Genomic DNA, 17,162 nt, shown 5'->3' with positions numbered 1-17,162 from the left:
GCAGTCGTGGTACATTTTTATTTTTGAACTAAAGTTGTCGGGGTAGGTGGGAGCAGTGTTCCAACTGTTGTGGTTAGTGGGAGCACTGTTGGCATGTGAGGAGCATCTACACATCACTATCATTTTTAGTTTAAAACCGACAGTGAATGGAGTTATCACTGTCGATTTTTAACTCTAAACCGACAATGATGAGGAATTATCACTGCCGGGTGAATCATCAAACCGACAGTGATGTGGGTGTAGCAGTAAAGGGTTAAGTAGGATAACTTTTCCAATTATTTCAAATACCACCCACTGGCTCAACAGTTAAGACTCCGCAACTTAGCCTCCGAGACCTATGTTCGAGTCCTAGGAGGCCCAAATTTTTGTTTCAATTTTATAAATTATTAAATGACTTTGAGAAATTGCTCATCACTGCCGGTTGTAATTCTAAACTGACAGTGATGAGGAACCATCACTATCGGGCCATTCCTCAAACTGGCAGTGATGTGGCTGTACCAGTTAGGTGTTAAGTAGTATAACTTTTCCCTTCCTTTTGAATTCCTCTAACTGCCTCAACGGTTAAGACTCCGCAACTTAGCCCCTAAGACCCGTGTTCGAGTCCCAGGCGGCCCAAATTTCAAATTTTTTGTTTCAATTTTATAATATATATGTCTAGACTTCTGATAGAAGGACATTGGGGCGGCCATTCTCTTCTGAGCTACTACTAGTAGTGAGGGATCCACTGCTCCTCGGCGCCGGGCTGGGCTCCGTCGAGTGTTGCGAGCAGGGACTACAAACTGGTTGGGGACCAGTGGCTCCGAGGAGCTATGGATCCCTCACTACTAGTAGTAGCTCAGAAGAGAATGGCCACCCCAATGTCCTTCTATCAAAAGTCTAGACATATATATTTATATTTATATTAAGCTGGTGTTTAAATTCAGAGAGTAAAGTTTAGAAATGATACGTCGACATATTTGCTGAGTTGGCAAAGTATTAACAAGGAGGAGAGAGGAGATGAGAGTTTCATCAGGATCAAACATCCTTTATGATTATGTGCATAATGATTACATAGTTAACAATAATCTAACTATCTTTAGGTGCATCAACAATGAGGTCCTCATTGTGATCAAGCCATACGTAAACAGGTTTGTCACCCTCTTAAATGATAGGTAGGGGTACGTTTGCCCCGAATGGAGGCATTTCCTGATAGCCCCTATAGTCTTCATCGTCTGTCACACTATCAACACTGACAATCTTCCTTTTCCCTTCTAGAACTACTTTTAGCCTTCCTTTTGTCTTGTTGTCCCTTGCATAGAAGACTTGCATAATATCTCTTGCAAGGACAAAGGGGTTGTCTCTGTCTGCGGTCTTAGTGAGATCAACGGTAGTGAACCCTTCGCTATCAGTGTTGATTTCCTTGAGCCAAACCCACTGGCAGCGAAAAAGAGCTGCCTTCAACAGACCATAGCCTAGCTTCCATATCTCCTCTATGAAACCATAGTATGTCGCCTGCACATTGCCGTTTTCATCGTGAGCATCAAAACAAACACCACAATTTTGGTATGTGCTCTTTCCATCTTGCTTTTTTGTGTAAAATGTGAATCCATTGATCTCATACCCTTGGTACTTAAGATATGTACTCAAAGGTCCCTTGGCTAAGGCATCTAGTTGATTATCCAACTTTATTCCAAGCAAGCAACATCGCAACCAGTTGACAAATTCCTCCTTATGTTTTTTATCCAGCCAAGCCTATGACCTGCTTGGATATAGAGTTTGCAGCGATTGCCTATGCTCGTAAATGTATGACATCACACCCTTGGCTTGCTAGAGAACAATGAACTATGCCTGTCTGAAACAAATAGAGTCATCTACTATAACAGATTTCTCCCCAATCGTTCCTTTGCCATGTAGTCTTCCCTCGTGACGAGATTCTAGAACTCCGACCCTTTTGATGTCCAGATAATATGTGCAAAACTCAATGGCCTCCTCCGTTGACCATCCTTCAACCATGCCCTCTTTTGGCCTAAATCTATTCCTAACATATCTCCTAAAAACTTTCATCAATCTTTCAAAAGGGAACATCTGATGTAGGTACATTGGGTCAAGGGCTCTAATTTGGTAACAAGGTGAATGAGCAGATGCAATGAGATATCAAAGTAAGTCGGCGGGAAATGCATCTCAAGCCTAACGAGAGTTTTGGTTATGTCCCAATGTAGCTACTCTAGCGTGGACACATCAATGACCTTTTTAGATCGCATTGAAGAATGAGCAAAGCTTTAAGATTTAGGCGCGGACCTTTGGGGGGAGGATACCATGCAGGGCAATAGGGAGCAGCTGAGTCATAATGACATGACAGTCATGGGCCTTCATAGGGCTATAGTTGAACTTGTGTTCTCTTATGTTCACTAGCCTCTTTGGGTTCGCACAGTAGCCCATCGGGACTTTGAGTTCATTGAAGAAAGAAATAAGCGCACGCTTTTCTTCCTTCTTCAAAGTCCATGACGCAACTGGAAGTTCGAACTGGCCATTCTCTAGATCCACAGGATGCAGCTCCTTCCTGATTCCCAAGTGTTGCATGTCCAGGTGTGTGGCTAGGGAATCCTTCGATGTCCCCCCGGTGTCCATCAAGGTGTTAAGAGTGTTAGCGCACACGTTTTTAGTGATGTGCATGGGATCAAGACAGTGGCGTACACTCAGAAATGGCTAGTATGGTAGTTTCCATAATATAGATTTTTTCTTCCAAACGCTCCCATCAGGCACTGCTACTGCATTGTCCCCCTTCCCAAGGACAACCTCTAGCTTGTTGAGTTCTCAAAGTATCGCAGGCCCATCTCAATATTTTGGAGCTAAGCATTTCTCAATAGTATCGTTGAAATCTTTTCTGTTCCTGCGGTAAGGGTGATCCTTATGTAGGAACCTATGGTGTCCCATATAAACTATCTTTGAGTTATTTGGCAGATTTACCACATCGGTGTCGTCCAAGCACTCGACACATCTAGTATAGCCTTTTGTCTTCTCTCCGAACAACAAACCTCGACCTGGTAGGTCGGTGATTGTAGCGATAAGTACTCCATTGATCGTGACATGTTCCTTTTTGTACTCGTCCCAAACATCCAGCACACCCTTTTCAAACATCTCCACTAGTTCATCGATCACTGGTTCTAGAAACACATCGATGTCATTCCCAAGTTATCTTGGTCCTTGGATCAGTAGTGGCATCTAGATGTACGACCGCTTCATACAGACCCAAGGTGGAAGGTTGTATATATAGAGCATCACTGGTCAGGTGCTATGATTGCTTCTAACCTAGTCGAAAGGATTCATCCCATCTATGCTCAAAGCAAGCCAAAGTTGCCTTACCTCTCCACCGATGTCCTTATAGAACATAGTATTGATAGTCCTCTAGTCATGCCATCGCTGGGGTGCCTCATCATTGTATCTTTCTTACGCTCTTCGCCATGCCAGCACAACAGCTTGGCTGACTTTGCACATGGAAACAACCTATGCACCCGGGGAGCTATAGGGAAATACCAAATGACCTTTATAGGACCTCCTTTGGTCTTGGTACCCTCATCTGATGGCCATTCCTTGTACCGTGGAGCTTCATATTTGGGGCACTTGTCCAAGTCTTTGTATTTTTCTCCATGGTATAATATGCAATCATTGGAACATGCATGGATTTTTTCAACCTTGAGGCCAATGGGGCAGATCATTTGCTTGGCCATGTATGTCTTTTCTAGCAACTCATTTTTTTCTAGGAGCATTTTCCTTATTATACCTAATAACTAATCGAAGTCTTTATCGCTCAATCCGTTTGTCGATTTGAACTCTAACAGCATGATGTCGGCTTCCAGTTTGCTCATTGGACAATCCCTATATAATGGTGTTTTGCCATCTTGTCTCATTTTCTCTAGCTTTCTCAGCTGTCTTTCACTAAGACATTCGGTCTCTACATTGCGTAGCAGCTGAGAAATGCCAACGTTATTCTCGGTGTCGTCAGCTAGCGTGTTTCTAAACACATTATTAACTATGGCCATAGGTTCCGTATTGACACTGGGTTCCTCGTCAGCATCGTGGATGGCTACGTTAGGCATGTCTACATCATCATCATTTTCCTATAGAACATTCACACCAACCTCGCCATGCATAGTCCATGTCGTATAGTTTGGCATGAACCCCCTGGTAATCAAGTGCGATCATATAGACTCAATTTGATGAAAGTTTCTATGATTCTTGCAATCTTTGCATGGGCAGAAGATAGGGTTCCCATTCCCAGCATGGGCTTTGGCATCGGTGATAAACTGGCTAACGCCATGTTTGTACCGCTTGTCCGTTCGGGACAGATGCATCCACTCTCGACCCATCTCTGTACAAAAAAATACTGAGACAGTAATTACAAAGAATTAATAAGAAATCAAGCTTCGTGAACAACAATTGTAGCTCGAAAGTACCATTTTTGAAAAACATTATTGTACACTAATTATTGGAAAATTGAAATTGGTAGCCCCAGACCTATAAATTGAAAATTGTAGTAAAAATAGTTATTGCGCAATAATGAAGAACATCTATTCTACTCTACTTCTAAGAACTAATTATAGCATCACATACTAACAATGATGATCTTGACCACCATGGAATAATTAGCTAGGAATTTAAATGTGTTCATAGACACCAACCGTTTAGATGATGGATTCACCACAATTTGAGCCTTGCACAAATGTCCAATTGAAAAAGTGCTCTCTAGAATGGAGAAAGAACTAGAATGAGAATCAAGCAATGTAGCCATCAAAACGAAGCTAATTAAGCAACAAAATCATAGGAGTGAACCTCGGTAAAAATCATTGTGTTCATCATTTGATTTCGAGGTGATTGGTCTTCATTGGTATTCATTCTTGTGATTGATTGGCTCCTTCCTCGACATGGCGGTATAAACAAATCGCTCACTCTTTTTATATTACCACAAACTAGTTGTCAAGCTCTTTAGTGTAGCTAGTTATGAGAGCTTATTAGTTTGGTTAGTGTGACTCTTTAGTTAGCTTTTGAGAGCACATTAACTTAGTGTAGTGACATAACTATTGTGTGGATAGAAACTATATAAACTAGAATTGTGATAGGTGGCTTGCAATTTTAGTAGGCTAGCACAACACTTGCTTCACCTCATAATTATCTAACTGGTTTGTTAAGTGTTGTTGTAGAAATTTTTAATAGTCTATTCACCCCTCTTTATCCATTAGGACCTTTCAAGTGGTATCAGAGCCGAGGTCACCGTGATTTGAGGCTTAACAATTTGATGGTAGAGACAAAGAAGCCACCCCAATTTGATGGCTTAAATTATCCTTATTGGAAAGGAAAGATGACAACTTATATCAAGTTAATCAATAGGAAGGTTTGGAAGGTGGTAGAGACAAAGATTGAGATTGTAGATGAAGAGGCTCCCACCGTCGCCGAAGAAATGCTACTCCAAAATAATGACATTGCTTTTAGTGCCATCCATGATGCTTTGGATGAGAGAACTTTTGAGCAAATCAAGAACATTGAGAGAGATCATGAGGCATGGAAGAAATTGGAGGAATCATTTGAGGGCACTCAAGCCATGAAGGGTGCAAAGGCATACATTCTCAAAGAGAAGTTTGCAAGCTTCAAGATGAAGGAGGATGAGAGTGTGTCAGAGATGTTTCATAGGCTTCAAGTGCTTGTCAATGATCTCAAAGCACTTAGAGAAGAGGTGAAGGACAAGGACTTCTCCCACAAGTTCTTGAGATAATTGTGTAACACCCTAAAATTTTGCACTTTTGAAAATAGAGTTAAAATAATGGTTATCGGTTTTTGTGCTCATGAAATATAGGAAAAGTAATATATTTTTTTAAAATTAAAATTCATCATAGGAGTAGCAACATGAGGGATTGTGCATTCATGCTGGTTGCATTTGGTGTTTATGAGTGCAAATGGTTTTGAAATATGATAGAGCGATGTTTCTTTCTCTCCGGAAAAATTTTCGACCTTTTCTAGAATTAAATTCCTTTTTCCTTGGGCTTAATATTTTTCCTTGATCTTTGCAACAATATTTTCGTGAGCTCTAAAAACTTTATTTGGGTTCATTATGTTCAAAAGTGTCTTCGAGAATTTTCCTAGAATTTTTGGAGCCATCGGAGTATTTTTCGTGGGCTAAAAATCAATTCTGGACTTTTCTGGAATTATCTTAATCCCGGAATTAATTAGATCCAAAAATAATAAAATATCTTGTTTTTCCACCGACCTCAAAACCCTACACTATATATATGCCGGTGTTCCTCTCGACGCGAGCTTTCTAGAAGTACAGCTCGTTTTTCGAGCCGCCACTCGTAGCCCCGCAGATCGGACGCCGAAGTTCTCCACAGCTAGGTTTCCGGCGAACCTTCGGTGAGCTTTTTCGGCCACCTCGGACGTCTCCGGCAAAAACCACCACCACCATGAGGTTGCTCTCTTCGACCTCTACACCGTCATCTTTTTGTTTTCATGAATCCGTGATCGTTTGATTGTTTCCCTAATGGTTCTCTCTCCTTCCCGACGAGGACATCCATGGCCGGCATCTTTCCTTCTCCGTTCCGGCCAGAGCTGGTCCCGTGCGCCGCCACCAGGAGGTCGATGGTGTAGCTGCCTGATGCCCCAGCCCCGCGTGTTCACCCCCCGTGCTTCGGCCCCTAGTCACACGCGCCATGCTTGGCAGGGCAAGGCCGCCGACGCACCTTGCACGGTGGTGCGGGTCAGCCCGGCTTTGCGGGCCATATGGCCTGGCGTCACGCCACCGCCGGCCGCGACCGGCCGGTCATCCCTCCTTGCTGGTCGAGGCCCCCTTCTCTCCCTGCGTGGTGGAACAAAGCAGCAACAACAGTTTCCCCATGTTCTGTACGTGAAGATCACAAGGAAGAAGATGACCATATTTACGGTATTGCCACCGGATCGTTAAATCTGCGTAGTTCCTTCGTTTTAATTCCGTTTCAGTTCGTTCCAGTTGCGTTAGTTTCGTGTCATGGAGGTCTACACAATAGCACTATTAGTTTTCATATCACATGATTATGAATTTATTTTATTAAAATATTAATTATGCCTATAATTAATTAATAGCTGATTAATTAAAGTCGATTTAGGTTTTCGATTTCGATTCAATTGCGCGAGTTTCATCGCAGTGAGAGATACGTGTTAGTAGCAATGTTTAACATGTCTCACATCTTGGAAATTTATAAGTTAAATATTAATTTGATTAATCTGTAACTTCAGTATAGTCTTAGATTATAATTAGTTGAATGTTGCATATGTGTTAAGTATGAACAAATGCCCTCACATGATTTATGTTTTTAATTTATAGATGTTTAAATGACTAAAAGTATATATATAATCTTTTATAATTATAAAATATGATGTATGCCAACATTAATGCCTTTTTAATTATGACTTTGCTTAGATCAATTATGAGACATAATATAATTGTTCTATTAGTTGCTCTCACATGTTCTATATTTCTAAAGTAAAGTTTAAATACTTTATATAATATGAGATATGTTGATTAATAAAATATGATTAATTAGTGACATAAACATGTATGTCTTTAAATTGTAATTTGTCAAGTTTAAATGTGACATATATACTTTGAATATATATACTCTCATTTGTTATTATATTTCAATTTAATTTGCATAAATGATATCAAAATATTTATAATTAAGATATGATTAATTTATCTTAGTTTTCTAAATCTAATAACTCAAGTATAAAATGACTTAACTCAATTTTAGATATTCCCCTGAGATATCTTATACATGTTTTATGATCATTAAAATAGATAAAGCATATAGTTTTCTTTCCAACGTAAATCCTTCGATAGATGTTTTTGTTTTACCGTAGCTCCGATTAGTGTGCCTTTCGCGTGTGTGTGATCGTAGCAATGTGTAGATTAGATTTCAAATCTTTTCATTGATTGGTGTATTGTTCTAATCTAGTATGTTTGCTATGCATGCTTGTTCGGGTGCTTGTGTGGTGCTTTTCGGTCTTGTCCAGTCGGTGAGTTTTGCGTTGGTGATCTATAAGAAGTTGGAGATCAAGAAGAAGAAGAAGAAAATGTTGAAGATTAAAGCTTACCGAAGGATCGGTCTTTAAGGCAAGTATAGTTTGGGTTTTCTTTCTGTGACCATGATCTTGAAACTTGATTAATGAATATGCTATAAACATAAAAGATGACTTGTTAGCAACAACAGGAGGGTTAAATTCCCTCTCCACAAGGTCCCATTTGTAAGTGGTCATCCAGGACTTACAGTATAGCTGTGAGGGCTATATGGCTCTGGCTTTAGCTCAGTATGTGGTCTTTTTCTAGTCGGCTTAGAGGATACTGCGAGTTGGGTATAGGACAACCTCTATCCTGTTGAGCCTAGCTATGGTAGCGGCCTTTTTTTTGGAAGGGGGGTTCCTATATCCGATGACCCTGTGGCCCTTCCCGGTTAGACGAAACCTTTGAAAGGCTTCATAGTGAACCCTGCCGGCCTTCCTTTGTAGAGGGTTAAGAGGCTCGCGACCTCAGGCAAAAGGGCAATTCACGACTCATAGTGAAAGTGTACACCTCTGTGTAGAGTTTAATAAACTGATATATCAGCCGTGCTCATGGTCACGAGCGGCCAAGGGATTCTTACGCTAAAGATGAGCACTTGTTTAATTATGCTTAACTGAGTTATTTTGAGCTATTTATTATTCAATTATACTTGATCATGTGGTTATGGAATACACTACCTTGTTGCTATATTTGCGGAGTTCGACATGGACTCACCCTTGCAATTTCCCCCACACCTTAGGCCAGATAACAGTTTGTCAGAGACTTGAGAAGTTAGGCTTGTGATCAACCAGTCAGTTGGATCCAGTGGAGTGAAGTCTGCACCCGGAGATCAGAGTTGTCTATCCGTTGATTGCTTTCTAAGGTTATCTCTTTTGCTAAGTTTGCTATATATTAAGCATTGTGAATTGATACTGCCCCTTCATTTGTAGCTATATGTGAGGTTTGATTACCAGAGCTCACATATGGTGTGCATTCGGCTTTGTCCTTAAAACCGGGTGTTACAAGTGGTATCAGAGAAATGCTGACTGTAGGACGCAAGCCTAGTAGAAACTGGTCGTTCTAAGGTTTACAAGTTATAGCAAAAATCCTTGTTCTATAAATCTTGATATTTTCTTCTCTACTACATTCTTACCCTTGATATTCGTCCCCTCCTTGATGCTTCTTTAAAAGCTTTTTGTTCCCATCTACTCCTTGCTTTGATATGCTTTTAGAATCTTGTCTTACCACATTCTCGCGCAATTTGAAGTTAAGCTATAGGAACTTTACCCATAATATGAAGAAGATGATAGTATCGCAAGTGTAAGTCAATGATTGAATTGTGCACCTTAATTGCTTGTTGGCTTGTCATTATGATTATGTTTTGTTTTGAATCTTTGTAATGAGTGCACTGATTTTGTGGGATTTTCCACAAATTCATTTAGTTTATAGGCATAAGACATAAGGATTAATGAATAGATAGTTGGTTTTCGGTTTTCTCCTGTTTTCCTATCCTATCTTTCTGGAGCAACCTGTCATCTTTGGTTTATATCTCTGTTTTCGGGCAATCAAAAATCATGGTAAACTTTTAGAGAATACTAGACTTCAACATGTTTCTCTGACCTCAAGAATCACCCTGATAGCTATTATGGTTATGAAGTTATGAAAATCATAAGAGGATGTATCTGTGCTGTCAGAAATCTGGAGCAGTCTGTGGTATTCTAGTCATAACGCAATTTTGGTTGGTGCAAAGTTTGTGGAATTTTTCTGGATACAACTAGACCTCTGTATCTTTCATATGCCTCTGGAATCACTATCATAGCTAATATATTTTGGGAGATATAAACATCACAAGCTGAAGTTTCTGTGCAGTCTGTAATCTGGGACAGTTTCTGTTGTGTGCTGTGGTTGACCAACTGAACTGCCGAATCTGGAAAAGTGTTCTAAAATAAAGTTGTAGAATATTTCATAAGCTTTCCAACGGTATAAAGTACAACTTCATTGGATTTACATAACAGAAGTTATACTAGTTTTACTACGCTGCTGTTTTTATGCTCGCGAGGAACTGCAGGTTCTGGTTTTTGCCAATGCACATGAGTCACTTTGGGATAATAGGACGACATCATGATAACTATCTCATTTAGAAGAAGATGCAAGCTATTCTTTGGTGCCCCTGGTTGATGTGTTCTTAAGGGGGGTAGCCAAGGCATAAAGGAATCGCAAGATGGAGGTCTCATACAATCTAGAGCTTCACTTGGAAGTATCGGTTATTCCTACGGTTGAGGAATCACTATCAGACACAAGGATCTTTGTTCAAGATTGTTAATAGGTTGGATCATCTACAAGGAGCTCAAATATTTTGTCAGGATTGGTCTTCGCTTCAAGCTGTCATCACTTGGGAGTTCAATCTTCAACTCAAGACAAGTTGGCACTGATGGCATACGAAAATATGATGATTGGACTTCTCTACAGTTGGTTCTTTGGCAACTTAAGTGAGTTTAGTTTGAATGGAGTTCTCTTTTTGGTTGTGGGATGTCTCTAATGATAGAATCATACGGACAATCGCTCAAGAGAGATGTGTTGAGCTGGAACCCGCTTAAGTATGCAAGAGTGATTCAGAGTTCCTCGGAATGGTAAGATTCTATCACACGTTCATTAGAGGTATTATAGTGTTGAACACAAGAGTTTCTTTTATAAAGCGGTTGGCAAGGATATGGATGTGCTCTATGTAAGAAAAGCAGTGAATTGTGCATCAAGACAACTATGGAGGCTTGAGATGGACTATTTGACATATGAGATCTGGAGTTATCCATTGTGGAGCATAGTGGTATTATCTACTTGGACATGAAGAGTGATATCTACGTGAATCATAAGAATCTAAGGGACATTTTCAGTAAGTTGGTTTGAGATTGTGACATCAGTGTTGGGTTCAAGTAACCAAATGTTTTTGGTTTAGAAGTATGTGTTATCTTTAGGAGAAATAAAAGTCGTTGCCAATGCCGTTAGCAAATTGGAAGAGCTATGCTAAGAAGATTGGACGACACCATGGATTAAGTTTTGTGTTTAAGAGTCACAACTCAACCTGAGCATATATATAGTTAATAGTGTTTTGAAGTTGGAATCTATTTTGGACCAAGAGAGAGTAATACATGAGGATCAATTGGAATATGGATGTATGAAGTAGTCGATTTGATATCTTGGACTAAAAAAATCTAGCAAGACATGTTGAGAAGTATTGTGTTACATTTTGGAATTAGTGAGGACAAGAGTTTGTCACCCAATGGATTCCAAAGTGGTCTTTGTGAGAAGCATATGGAGTGTCAGTGTGAAGAATAAGCTAGCACCCAGCTGCAACAGTTCATTAAGGTTGTTAAAAAGGAAAAGAGAAGAGGCCTAACAATTGGAAGAGTACCAGAGAGTTGGTTTGTGGATACTTGAGAGTTAATTAGAGGGCCTATCAACATCTGGGGATCAGCGAGTATGCTATTTTGAGTAAAAGTTAACAGGTGTGCAAAGTCAAGAGGAATCTTTGTCAAGATGGTGGAACTACTCGAGAAAGTGGAGAAGATCCAATGGCAGTGTGCATTCCAGTGTCTTGATCATCATCTTTCAAATCTCGGGGACGAGATTCATCTTAAGGGGGGTAGAATTGTAACACCCTAAAATTTTGCACTTTTGAAAATAGAGTTAAAATAATGGTTATCGGTTTTTGTGCTCATGAAATATAGGAAAAGTAATATTTTTTTAAATTAAAATTCATCATAGGAGTAGCAACATGCGGGATTGTGCATTCATGCTGGTTGCATTTGGTGTTTATGAGTGCAAATGGTTTTGAAATATGATAGAGCGATGTTTCTTTCTCTCCAGAAAATTTTCCGACCTTTTCTAGAATTAAATTCCTTTTTCCTTGGGCTTAATATTTTTCCTTGATATTTGCAACAATATTTTTGTGAGCTCTAAAAAATTTATTTGGGTTCATTATGTTCAAAAGTGTCTTCGAGAATTTTCCTAGAATTTTTGGAGCCATCGGAGTATTTTTCGTGGGCTAAAAATCAATTCTGGACTTTTCTAGAATTATCTTAATCCCAGAATTAATTAAATCCGAAAATAATAAAATATCTTGTTTTTCCACCAACCTCAAAACCCTACACTATATATATGCCTGTGTTCCTCTCGACGCGAGCTTTCTAGAAGTACAGCCCGTTTTTCGAGCTGCCACTCGTAGCCCCACAGATCGGACGCCGAAGTTCTCCACAGCTAGGTTTCCGGCGAACCTTCGGCGAGCTTTTCCGGCCACCTCGGACGTCTCCGGCAAAAACCACCACCACCACGAGGTTGCTCTCTTTGACCTCTACACCGTCATCTTTTTGTTTTCATGAATCCGTGATTGTTTGATTGTTTCCCTAACGGTTCTCTCTCCTTCCCGACGAGGACATCCATGGCCGGCATCTTTCCTTCTCCGTTCTGGCCAGAGCTGGTCCCGTGCGCCGCCACCAGGAGGTCGACGGCGTAGCTGCCTGATGCCCCAGCCCCGCGCGTTCACCCCTCATGCTTCGGCCCCTGGTCACGCGCGCCCTGCTTGGCAGGGCAAGGCCGCCGACGCACCTTGCACGGTGGTGCGGGTTAGCCCGGCTTTGCGGGCCATGTGGCCTAGCGTCACGCCGTCGTCGGCCACGACCGGTCGGTCATCCCTCCTTGCTGGTCGAGGCCCCCTTCTCTCCCTGCGTGGTGGAACAAAGCAGCAATAGCAGTTTCCCCATGTTCTGTACGTGAAGATCACAAGGAAGAAGATGACCATATTTACGGTATTGCCACCGGATCGTTAAATCTGCGTAGTTCCTTCGTTTTAATTCCGTTTCAGTTCGTTCTAGTTACATTAGTTTCATGTCATGGAGGTCTACACAGTAGCGCTATTAGTTTCATATCACATGATTATGAATTTATTTTATTAAAATATTAATTATGCCTATAATTAATTAATCGCTGATTAATTAAAGTCGATTTAGGTTTTTGATTTCGATTCGATTGCACGAGTTTCATCGCAGTGAGAGATACGTGTTAGTAGCGATGTTTAACATGTCTCACATCTTGGAAATTTATAAGTTAAATATTAATTTGATTAATCAGTAACTTCAGTATAGTCTTAGATTATAATTAGTTGAATGTTGCATATGTGTTAAGTATGAATAGATGCCCTCACATGATTTATGTTTTTAATTTATAGATGTTTAAATGACTAAAAGTATATATATAATCTTTTATAATTATAAAATATGACGTATGCCAACATTAATGCCTTTTTAATTATGACTTGCTTAGATCAATTATGAGACATAATATAATTGTTCTATTAGTTGCTCTCACATGTTCTATATTTCTAAAGTAAAGTTTAAATACTTTATATAATATGAGATATGTTGATTAATAAAATATGATTAATTAGTGACATAAACATGTATGTCTTTAAATTATAATTTGTCAAGTTTAAATGTGACATATATACTTTGAATATATATACTCTCATTTGTTATTATATTTCAATTTAATTTGCATAAATGATATCAAAATATTTATAATTAAGATATGATTAATTTATCTTAGTTTTCTAAATCTAATAACTCAAGTATAAAATGACTTAACTCAATTTTAGATATTCCCCTGAGATATCTTATACATGTTTTATGATCATTAAAATAGATAAAGCATATAGTTTTCTTTCCAACGTAAATCCTTCGATAGATGTTTCTGTTTTACCGTAGCTCCGATTAGTGTGCCTTTTGCGTGTGTGTGATCGTAGCAATGTGTAGATTAGATTTCGAATCTTTTCATTGATTAGTGTATTGTTCTAATCTAGTATGTTTGCTATGCATGCTTGTTCGGGTGCTTGTGTGGTGCGGTCTTGTCCAGTCGGTGAGTTTTGCGTTGGTGATCTATAAGAAGTTGGAGATCAAGAAGAAGAAGAAAACGTTGAAGATTAAAGCTTACCGAAGGATCGGTGTTTAAGGCAAGTATAGTTTGGGTTTTCTTTCTGTGACCATGATCTTGAAACTTGATTAATGAATATGCTATAAACATAAAAGATGACTTGTTAGCAACAACAGGAGGGTTAAATTCCCTCTCCACAAGGTCCCATTTGTAAGTGATCATCCGGGACTTACAGTATAGCTGTGAGGGCTATATGGCTTTGGCTTTAGCTCAGTATGAGGTCTTTTTCTAGCCGGCTTAGAGGATACTACGAGTTGGGTATAGGACAGCCTCTGTCCTATTGAGCCTAGCTATGGTAGCGGCCTTTTTTTGGAAGGGGGGTTCCTATATCCGATGACCCTGCGGCCCTTCCTGGTTAGACGGAACCTTTGAAAGGCTTCATAGTGAACCCTGCCGGCCTTCCTTTGTAGAGGGTTAAGAGGCTCGTGACCTCGGGCGAAAGGGCAATTCACGACTCATAGTGAAAGTGTACACCTCTGCGTAGAGTTTAATAAACTGATATATCAGCCGTGCTCACGGTCACGAGCGGCCAAGGGATTCTTACGCTAAAGATGAGCACTTGTTTAATTATGCTTAACTGAGTTATTTTGAGCTATTTATTATTCAATTATACTTGATCATGTGGTTATGGAATACACTACCTTGTTGCTATATTTGCGGAGTTCGACATGGACTCACCCTTGCAATTTCCCCCACACCTCAGGCCGGATAACAGTTTGTCAGAGACTTGAGAAGTTAGGCTTGTGATCAACCAGTCAGTTGGATCCAGTGGAGTGAAGTCTGCACCCGGAGATCAGAGTTGTCTATCCATTGATTGCTTTCTAAGGTTATCTCTTTTGCTAAGTTCGCTATATATTAAGCATTGTGAATTGATACTGCCCCTTCATTTGTAGCTATATATGAGGTTTGATTACCAGAGCTCACATATGGTGTGCATTCGGCTTTGTTCTTAAAATTGGGTGTTACAGCTTGCCTTCAAGATTTAGCACATTGGTCACTATTCTAGTGAGGAGTGGTTTGGACACCATGACACCAAACCAAGTGTTGGGAGATATTATGACCGATGATACATATAGAGATGATGATGAGAAGGAAGAAAAGAAGGAGAAGAAAGATGAGTTCAAGGCCACATCATCCAAGGGCAAGGCAAAGCAAGAAACATCAAGTGAAGATGATGGCTCATGGGATGCTGATGATGATGAGAAGATGACCCTCTTTGTCAAGAGATTTGGCAAGTTCATGATGAAGAAGGGCTATCATGCTAGAAGAAAGAAGTCTTCATCTAAGAACAAAGAAGAGTCAAGAAGGTGCTTCAATTGTGGAAGCAAAAATCATCTTGTTGCTCAATGCCCATACAATAGCGACAAAGATGATGACAAGAAGAACAAGAAGAAGGACAAGAAGGAAAAGAAAGATAAGAAGGATAAGATGACCTTCAAGAAGAAGACGGGTGGTTCATATGTGGTCACTTGGGATAGTGATGCATCCTCAAGTGATGATGATGATAGTGATGATGACAAGACCACCAAGAAGAAGGCACTTGCAAGCATTGCTATCAATGAGAAGCCTTCTCTCTTTGACACTCCATCATGCTTCATGGCTAAGGCCACTAAGGTATAAATTTGTGATGATGGAAGTGATGAAGAACATGAAAATGAAAAAAAATAAAAATGATAGTGATAGTGATGATGATGAACCTACTCAGGATGAACTATTTGACATGCTAGAAGATGCTAAAGAACACTTTGGCATTAAAAGAAGGGAATACAAGCTTGTGTAAGAAACTAAAAGCCCTTAAACAAGCCTTTGATGAGCTCAATGCATCTCATGAGAGGCTAGAGGAAGCCCATGAGAAGCTTGGCAAGACTCACAAAAAGCTTGAAAAGGCTCATTCCTCTTTGCTTAATGAACAAAATAAAAAGAAGCATGTTGAGACTTGTGATGTAGGCTTAACTAGTGATATAATTGATGAATCATTATCTATGCCTATCATTGTTGCTCCCGCTAACCCTTCTTGTAGTACTTCTACTTCCACCTCATCTAGTAGTGATAGTTTCACTTGTGATGCCTCACTAATGGTTGAGAATGAGAATCTCAAGAAGGAGGTCAATAAGCACACTCAAACCTTGAATAAGGCCTATGGTGGTGAAGACCGCTTGTTTATGTGCTTGGGTAGCCAAAGAGCTTCTCTCTATAAAGAGGGATTAGGCTATACCCCTAAGAAAGGCAAGGCGGCTTTTGCTCCTCACAATACTAGTTTTGTGAAGAACAATGGTCGGTTTTGCACTAGTTGCAAGCAAGTTAGTCATAAAGAGCATAAATGCAAAAACAAGAGCAAAAACGCTAATGTATCCTCCATTAAGCTTGATTCGTTTTATATGCTTACCAAGGGTGTAAATGGTGTAAAGGCTAAGTTCATTAGTAAACTATGGATGGGCTCAAAGAAGAAAGCCATTTGGGTGCGAAAGAGCTTGGTCACTAACCATCAAGGACCTAAGCAAGTTTGGGTACCTAAAAAAATTGATCTTCTTTTGTAGGTCAATTACAAAGCTAGAGGAAGGCATTGGGTTTTTGATAGTGGATGCACTCAACACATGACCGGTGATGCAAAAATGTTCAACTCAATCAACACCAATGGCAATGATGGTTATGATAGTATCACATTTGGTGACAATGGCAAAGGCAAGGTCAAAGGGCTTGGTAAGATTGCAATATCCAATGACATAAGCATATCCAATGTGTTGCTAGTAGCGAGCTTGAACTTTAATTTGCTATCAGTGGCTCAATTGTGTGATCTTGGATTCAAATGCATATTTGGGGTAGATGATGTAGAGATCATAAGTGTAGATGGCTCTAATTTGATCTTCAAAGGCTTTAGATATGAGAAGCTATACTTGGTTGATTTCAATGCTAGTGAAGCTAAATTATCTATATGTTTGTTCACTAAGTCTACCATGGGTTGGTTATGGCATAGAAGGCTTGGTCATGTTGAAATGAAATAATTGAATAGATTGGTTAAGCATGACTTAGTTAGAGGCTTGAAAGATATAGTGTTTGAGAAAGATAAGCTTTGTAGCTTTGTCAAGCCGGCAAACAAGTTGTAAACACCCATCCTAAGAAAAGCATGACGAGCACTAGT

Source organism: Miscanthus floridulus, chromosome 6, assembly GCF_019320115.1.
Source record: "Miscanthus floridulus cultivar M001 chromosome 6, ASM1932011v1, whole genome shotgun sequence".
In the NCBI taxonomy this organism is placed as follows: Eukaryota; Viridiplantae; Streptophyta; class Magnoliopsida; order Poales; family Poaceae; genus Miscanthus; species Miscanthus floridulus.
This window is presented reverse-complemented; position numbering follows the sequence as displayed.